Below are 9183 nucleotides of genomic sequence, written 5' to 3'. Positions count from 1 at the left end.
AACAGACACTACTACAAAAATTATTTTTAGAGGCAGGTGATAACTCGTTTTTACAGGCGTTTAGTGCATCCGTCTGTGATCGAAGGCCTGCAGAAATAAATGATTTTCACAGACGCAAAAGTGACCGCCTGTGGAAATAAATAGGTTTCCACAGGCGGTTCCTTAAGCGGACCGCCTGTGAAAATTGATTTCCACATGCGGTTCCTTAAGCGGACCGCCTGTGATAGTCGGTCACGCAATCGATATTTTTTGAACCGAAAAAAAGCAAAAAAATTTTTTTGGACCGACAAGGAACCCCACGCGGTCGCAAGTCACAAGTCACACGTTTTTTCGCGCGAAATACGTGTGCTACGCGGTTTTTGGCACTCGAACTCGAAACCTGTCGGGTCGCGCGATCCCTCCCCACCATCACACCAGAGAACGACAACTGAACATTAAATGATTATTTGGGCATCTAAATGACCTCAAATGAAAAACTTTTCAACTACAAAGTTGTAGATCTCGTCGAGGGCTACAATTTTCGTATAAACTTTATCCTTATCCGACTTCGTATAAAAAAATTATAAATTTTTGAAAATAAGCTATCGCTCATTTCCACAGGCAGTTCCTTAAACGAACCGCCTGTAAAAATATGGTCGTTTTTTCAGCGGTTTACGTGAACCGCCTGTAAAAATGTGTGACAGTTTATCTTCAAAAATTTATAATTTTTTTATACGAGGTCGGATGAGGATAAAGTTTATATGAAAATTGTAGCTCTTGATGAGACCTACAACTTTGTAGTTGAAAAGTTTTTCATTTGAAGTCATTTAGATACCCAAATAATTATTTGAAACTTCAAATAATTATTTAGATATCTAAATGACTTCAAATAAAAAAACTTTCAACTACAAAGTTGTAGATCTCATCGGGAGCCACAATTTTCATATAGATGTTTTTCTCATCCGACTTCATATACAAAAGTTATGAATTTTTTAATAGATGATCATTTCCAGAGACGGTTTACATAAAGAACCGCTTGTAGAAATGACATTTTTACAGACGGTTCATTATTTGAACCGCCTGTGATAATAATCTATTATCATAGACGGTTTACATAAAGGACCGCCTGTGAAAATATATTTTCACAGGCGATCCGTAACTACAGGAGACCCTCGCCAATTGTTCATACGGTTTTTCAAATAAATCATCTGTAAAAAATTATCTTAAATATCTTGAAAAATAGTTTTTTTTTATAGTGAGAAAAGATTCGACGCCATATATGCATCCAATGACTATAATTCGACCATACACAAAATCAGTCGGGGGGAAGGAAAAGACCAAAATACCCTTGCAAGTTTACGCATGTCATACTCTAGCTAGCTTGTAGCTCAGCATGCAAGCTCTTAATTCGTGCAGATGAATCATTTCTTGTGTCAAAAGCAAAACAGCGTCTCATGTTTATCGCATGTACGCAAGTAGTACGTGGTTCGGGTGAAGGCCAGAGGTTTCAACGACATGCGCGCTGACCGACATGCAGCGAAGGGAGAAGATAAGGGAGCTGGCTGATGAAAAAATAGCATGCAAGCGCCGCAAAACATGGCTTGTGCTTGGCAGCTTAATTGCTTGTGTAGCTGGATGACTAGCTAGCTATTATTGTGCATTGATTAGTTAATTAATTAATATTTAAAACGACCGGAGATAGGAACCGGTGATAGGATTTCGTACGATCGAGAGCCAAGCTACACGTCCAGGTATGTACCGTACGTGTTCCCGTGATATGCACTATATATATATATGTATAGTGACTGGTCATGCAGGACAGAATTTGCTTGAGTTTACCTTGGATCACACGTGTCTTGGAAAGAGACCATATATGTTAGGTAGATGCTTTCTTTGTGATGTATAGTAGTCATTTATGGACCAACTTTTAATACAATATCATTTTAATGTTTTGGATGAGAACATAAAAAATCATACAGGTAGATATTGTTTTCGAAAAATATTTTATACAATATAAGATAATTGAGTTTTATGTATTGCAACAAAATCATAGATCTAAATGATATCTTGGAGAGACCGTAACAACGTACAAGTCAACATGTATTTGCAACATGGAGTATCGATTAGTCATCGGCCAAGGGCCGGCCGTGCCGGGAGCTGGAGAGGACATCGGCCGACGTCTGAACATTTAAGTACCCGTTTGTCTTCTTCATTAGAATATCCCTAGTTTCTGGACCTGGTCTTGCAAGAACAGATGGCTCGTCACTAAAAAACAATAATAGCAGACATATTATCATCGACAGTAGCAAACAAGAAATGAAATCGTCTTAATAAATTACACATAAACAATTGACTGAAAATAGTGTATGTGATATTCCTATGGCCATCTAAAAGAATGAGAATATATATACAGTTTTACTAAAAGATCATTTGTGTATTGACAGGTCCTAGATACAGACGGTTTTTCTATGTGTTGATGGCTCCTAGACAAATATAGTCTTTTAGAAAAACCGTCTGTGTCTAGTAGCTGTCTATACTATGTGAAAAACAAACATGGGTGACGAGTGATGATATTCATAGGTGACGGGTACCGTACCGTCATCCCAAACGCGTCACTGATGACTAGTCATTGGTGACGGGTAGGAACCCGTCACCAATGATAAGCAAAGGTGACAGGTAGCAACTGTCACCCATCACCTATGAACGTCTCCCATGTGTTAGGGAGCCGTCACTTATATCGTATAATAAGTGACGAGTAACTAAATTACCTGTCACTTATGGCTTTCACCCATGTACCGGGAGAAAGACATAACTGACGGGTAACCTAGTTACCTGTCACTTATATCGTATAATAAGTGACGGGTAACTAGGTTATCCGTCACTTATGGCTTTCACGCATGTACTGGGAGAAAGATATAAGTGACGGGTAACCTATTTAACCGTCACTTATAAATAACCTAAGTGACGGGTAGACAGTTTACCAGTGACTTATGTTTCTCTTGCCCTGTAGGAATGAGCTATTTCCTGGCTGCATCTTGGAACGTAGCCAGGATTTAGCAGCCATCTTCTCCCTGCAAATAATAGCAATGCATCCAAATACATATCGATCGATAAACATACTTGTACAAAAACTTGCTCCATCACAGAATTGTAAATATTACAAAGATCAAATGAATTCATTACAGAATCAGAAATGTTACAAAGCTTCAATCAACTCATAATTACATAAGACTTCACAACCTAGGGCTTATATAGTGGAACTCGCCATGTGGGCTGATGACTTCATACAACATGAACTCAGCGATCCGTCGTCGAATATCCGGGAGTGCACCAGCGTCGAGAAACAAACGCTTGTATTTTTGCATAATTTAACGCATAACCAATGCTATGTTTTATGGAATTAAACTAATTACTGAAATCAGTTACGAATAATCTTGTATTGAACTTACATCGAGGGATTTGATATTCTTTGCTCGGAGTGTGAGGAGCATGTTCCATGCAGCATAGAATCCACAGGTGTTACCCGGTGGTTGTTGGTGGCACAGCTAAAAAAAACTTTACTGTTAGATGAAAAGGAAAAAAAACAGCAACAGAGAATATTTGGTAATCTGTTTGGTAGCACTTACTGCATACCCGATCTTGTGTGTCAGCCTGCGGCCGGCTTCGCGTCGTAGTCATGTTGAGCTCGAAGGTACTTGTCAAAAGCCCTGCAAAAAGAGGGATTGATTATGGAGGCTTTAAATGTTAGAAAAGTTTAATATGTGAACTAAGACAGGCAGAACTTACATGTCGAGGAGTTGTTTTACAGCGCTGTAATCACGTGATCTAAGTTTGACTTTTTAGATATTGGTCTTGACAAGTCGACGTAGAATACTAAGTCTCACTCGAGGAAAATGTTAAGTAAGATCCAATGGCCACCGGTGTTGTGGGCGCCTATCAGGTACTTCACTTTTGAGTATTGTTGCATTGCCCTGGCCACATGATTTATAACATAGTTGGGGTGAAGTTGGATGACCAATATTGTAATGGCCTCAGGGTCCAGAAATGCGACAGGATCCTTGTTTTTCATTGTTTCTTTCATCAAGTGTCTACAAATAAGAACATAATTAGATTCAAGATTTAATGGTATTAATTAATGAATATCTAGTATCAATGGACTTACAATATGAAGACCCATAATAACGATACATCCAGGCCATCAAGGTTGAAGAGGTCGTATAAGTCATTGAAACTCACAATGAAGTAGCCGTCTTGATCACTTAAGAAGTGTCGTCATTTGTATTGTACAACTATGGATTGAGCATTGTTGTCTCTACAAGCCTGTACGTAGTAATTATGCAGGTCGACACATGCTTTTCCCGCCCTTGCTAGCTCATTTACTGTCATCAAGGACTTCCCATATTTGAATTTCATGTTGGCCTGAGTCCACACTAGTGCAATGTCTGTGGACTGCTTCACCGGTGCAATGGCCTTCAACTTCACCGGTACAATGGCCTTCGACATCTCCGGCTTGGGCTTCTTAGAGCCTTTCTTCTCGACCTCCTTTTCCTTCTTCTTTTTCGGGCTCTCTGGGGGAGATGGTATTGGGTCTGGAAACGAGGCTGTCGGATGCAGAGGATAATGCGGTGAAGCTGGCTTCTCTGGAAGTGAGCAGCGTGGCGGCGGTGCACTTTGAGCTCGTCCAGACTGGGATGTACTGGAGACCACGATGTTGCCCCTCTTCCACTGGATCCTTTGATGAAGAGCCTCACTGAGAGATATGACTTCCTCATTTGGGGGCACCTCTAACACGTCATCGGTGGTATTGCTATGTACCATGTCCACCGTAACTTCGGCATAGCCTGCACGTATCAAGACCGTATGTAAGATACGGACGCTTGGAAGCACCTGGCCCCTTGCAACCACGATGTGATACCCGCCAGGCCTGATTACAAGGCTGTAGGGCGTGGGCCCTTCTAGCAGGTCAATTATATCTGTCTCAGTCTCGACAACAGCTACTTATTGCTCGACCTCCCTGGAGGCGCAGCTACTCTTCCATGTAGCTCCAGGGCTAAAATCCTGTAGCATGGAAATCACTATTCCCTTTGCTGCAAGCTGCCAATGATGCTTGAGTAAACTTTCTTGGTGATGTCCTGTATCAATGCATTCACGTCCACTGCACCAACCTCTTCCTCTTCTTGTACATCCTGATGTCTTCGGGAAAGCCGTATTTTCAGCCCTGGGAACATGATACACCTCGCACTCGACTTGGGTGCTCTGTGTTTCCCAGCACCGCTGTGAGAACATCATCTTCCCTGACCCCGGTGAAAGAACCTTGGCTAGCATCGGCTGCCTTTTCTTTGACTTTTTCTGCGACTGCCTGCGTTTCACTGTTTCTGACTGTGATTTTCCCGCTTTTGGACAGCTCACCCCCTTGCACGCAAATATGACCGCGATCGTCCTGAGAATTGATTCCAAGGATTCTCACGGCCTTCTCTAGCTAATTTCTCATCCTCTGCCTGCTATATCGCACTTTCCCAGCGTACCCGGCTGCGTTGGTCCTGTGGTCATGCTTGTTCTTAGCCCGAAGTTGCTTCTTCTCCTCACTCTCCTTCTTGAACTGCTCTGAGTTCTTCATCTGCACAAAAGTATCCCAATCTTCCGGTTTCAAGTTCTTGTAGCTCTCAAAGGGTGTCACCCCTTTTGCTAAGTATGGATTCACAAGCTTGCTCTTAAAGCTTCGGTGAAGTTTCACGATCTCTTTCATTGCTGCATTGGTTGTGGTGTTCTTTTGACGATCCCTCATGTTTCCAGGGTACTCTAGATACTCCATGACAACATTATTGAACAAGTCCCTCTTCGCTTCATCACTGAGGTCATCAAACTTAGTCGTTATCGGCACCCTCTTCTGAGCAATGAGCCCTGTGACCCTTCGGAATCTATTCAGGGCCTTTTCATCCGTAGGCAGCCTATCAGCATCAATTCCTATGATGGTAACCTTGTCCATCGGCCACTATATTTGTGTCCTTTGCTTTTGAGCTCGTGAAATACTACCAGCTATCTGGCTTGCAGACTGCACTGCTCGCATCAATACCTCTTCGGCGGGATTGTATTCTTCATCACTTGCCGTATGTTGGCTCTCTCGATTCGATGACAGTTGAGGGCTCAGGCTGTGATACTGGCTTTCGCCGCTGCCGGAGGAGAAAGCCAGGTGCTGGCTTGGGCTTCTATCCACCCCATCTTGTGCCGGGGCCCCTCTAGTGCTAGCATCCTCTGTGCTTTTGGTTTCTCAGTGGTGACAGTCTTCTTCTGCCCCACAGAAATCAAGTAATGTCTATTCTGTTTTCAATAGAGGAAAGAAAAGGAATCAATGCTAATTTAGATAATCATACATCATGTCTAAAACAATGATTGAGCATCAGGTTGATATTGCAAATGAATTGCTCTCAGAACACAACCGCTGACCCCAGAACTCAGAGTTCTTGCTACCTAGCTATTACATAGATATATCATCGACTAGACATGCATCTAAGTTCTCAACTAGTTTCCAAAACCTGAACATAGCTCTCTAGAGATAAAATATCATGGAAGTTGCTGCTGCCTCAACAGAGAATTCACAGATTTTGAACTAAGAAGCCAATAACAATGTGTCGACATACACACACTGACCAACAGAGATCAAATAAGTAAAGACAATAACTTAGAAGCTATAGCAACTGCAATATCAGGAATCAAAATTAGTGACCACACTCAGGACTAGTAGTAGCAGCAGACCATGGACCAAAAAGAATGGAAGCTCACGGGAGAATGAACTCTAACATGATTTCCAGGTGCATAGACACACAACAAGTGAACATCAATTCATCTCCAGGAGCTGCTAAAGCCAACTAAAACCTAGAGAGTAATTAGGCCGAAACTATTGTACTTAGCATGACATGCCCAATCTCAGATCAACAATTTTCATCAACTAGTAATATAGTGCTTGCAACCATACTACTCAGATCAGAAATCAAGTTTAGTATATTATGTTCTCAATTCATCAACAATGCATCAACGAGTAATATAGTGGATTGTTGTAAAAACTATGATAATAAGCGCATATATATCCATATTCCATAAAAACAATAATGACATGAGCATACCATATGGATATCCTTACACATGACATGGAAACAGCATATGAAACATATATGAAATTGCTCAAAGATCTGACAGTAGGCATGAAACATATACAAAATTGCTCTCAGACTATGTATGACAATTGGCCCTAAGACATTAAATATCTTGCCCCCTAAATGTTCTATTGAACTCATCATCAATTGGGCTATTACCTAAGTTCTCAACTAGCAAATAGAGCCTGGACAAAAATCAAAAGAGCCTCTGGACAGTGCTGTTGTGATCAAACAGAGGGCCCAAAACTGAACATACTTAGCCAAGACAAAACTGACAGTAGCATATATCAAAAACAAAACTGACAGTAGCATCATCACAAGCCTCCTCTCAGCCTAGTTTCAGTTCAACTACATCATCACAGAGCAATACTCCAAAAACAACTCAGAATGTATCACGAACACATATGTCCAGAGCAACCACTCATGTCTAAATGCTATTGTGCTTAGATAATGAGTCCAATTTCAGTTCAACTACATCATCACAGAGCAATACTCCAAAAACAACTCACTCTCCAGAGCATCATCACAGAGCAATACTCCAAAAGCAACTCACTATCCAGAGGAAGGAAGAGGAAAACTCACTAAGAGGGGAGGAGGAGGCCGGGGAGGAGGAGGCCATTGCGGGGGAGAGCTCAGAGACCGAGGAGGAGGTGGCCAGGGAGGAGGAGGACGGGGAGGAGGAGGCTGGCGCGTCGGGGAGTCAGAGACTAGGGAGGAGGTGGCTGGGGAGGAGGAGGCCGGGGAGGAGGAGGCCGACGCGTCGGGGAGGAGGAGACCGGGGAGGAGGAGAGCTCGGAGACGGGGAGGGACGAGGAGGAGAAGACCGGGGATGGTGGAGAGTGCGTCGAGGGCGTCGGAGGTGGGGGCGACGACGACGATGGTCATGGCGGCGGTGAACCCTAGCTTGCGCAACCAAAACACTTAGCCAAAATGAGAGTGCGCACGCACGGGGAAGAGATAAGTTATATATACATATAAGTCATAGGCGATGGGTGATAAATGTCACCCGTCACCTATGAGGATCACCTGTTACTTATTGTAAGTAAATGGTGATGGGTGACGACATCACCTTTTACTTCGACTCGGCCACATGTGTATAAGTCATAGGTGACGGGTGATGAACGTCACCCATCACCTATGAGTATGACCCATCAAATTTTGCTTCTAATATTACAAATTCAAATTTGACATTAATATTACAAATTCAAATAACTTGAAATTTAAAATTCAAATTTGATATTAACATTAACAATTCAAATAACTTAAAAGCAAATTTGACATTAATATTATAAATTTGACACTGAAATTCAAATTCGCTATTTTCGTGCTTTCTTGACATGGATCCCTTCGTTATGGTCGGGGCGGATGTATGTAGTTTCCTCGATCAGGAAAAGGCGTGGCATGACTGCATAAGCAAAAGAGGGAATTTCATCGAATGATTGAACTCCTCTTCATCGACGACGTTTGCAACTCTGACGATACGTCTTTTCCCAGCGAGAACCACATGTCATTTCTTCTTTGTTGTGTCAGTCACATAAAAGACTTGGCGAATATCTTTAGTGAGTACGAAGGGTTCAGACTTATATCCGCCATGTTTGAGATCAACACTAGTAAACCCATACTTATCATTAGTGACGCCCTTTGCCCCATGTACCCAACGACACTGAAACAGGGCTACATGGAATACCAAGTAGTTCAGCTCCCAGATCTCCTCTATTTAACCGTAGTATATGCCTCTCTGCATGTCGTTGTCATAAGCATCTATACGGACACCACTATTCTGGTATATGCTCTTCTCATCTTGGGCAACCGTGTAAAATATGTATTCATTTATATCGTACCCTTGATATGTCATAATTGTGTATATAGGGTTTGATGCCAGTTTTTTATTATCAAAGCACTTGTAGGAGTACTCGATTGTCTAATTCGATCTCGGAACCAAGTCGTGAACCTTGTGCCATCGAACTGTTTGTCCATGTTTCGGTATGGGTGCTTCCAGGGAAGGAAACGTTGATGCCACATATACACTGTTTTCTTTGAGTTGTTCGACCTC

Source organism: Phragmites australis, chromosome 19 (genome assembly GCF_958298935.1).
Source record: "Phragmites australis chromosome 19, lpPhrAust1.1, whole genome shotgun sequence".
In the NCBI taxonomy this organism is placed as follows: domain Eukaryota; kingdom Viridiplantae; phylum Streptophyta; class Magnoliopsida; order Poales; family Poaceae; genus Phragmites; species Phragmites australis.
The sequence above is the reverse complement of the archived record's forward strand: the minus strand, read 5'-3'. Positions refer to the sequence as shown.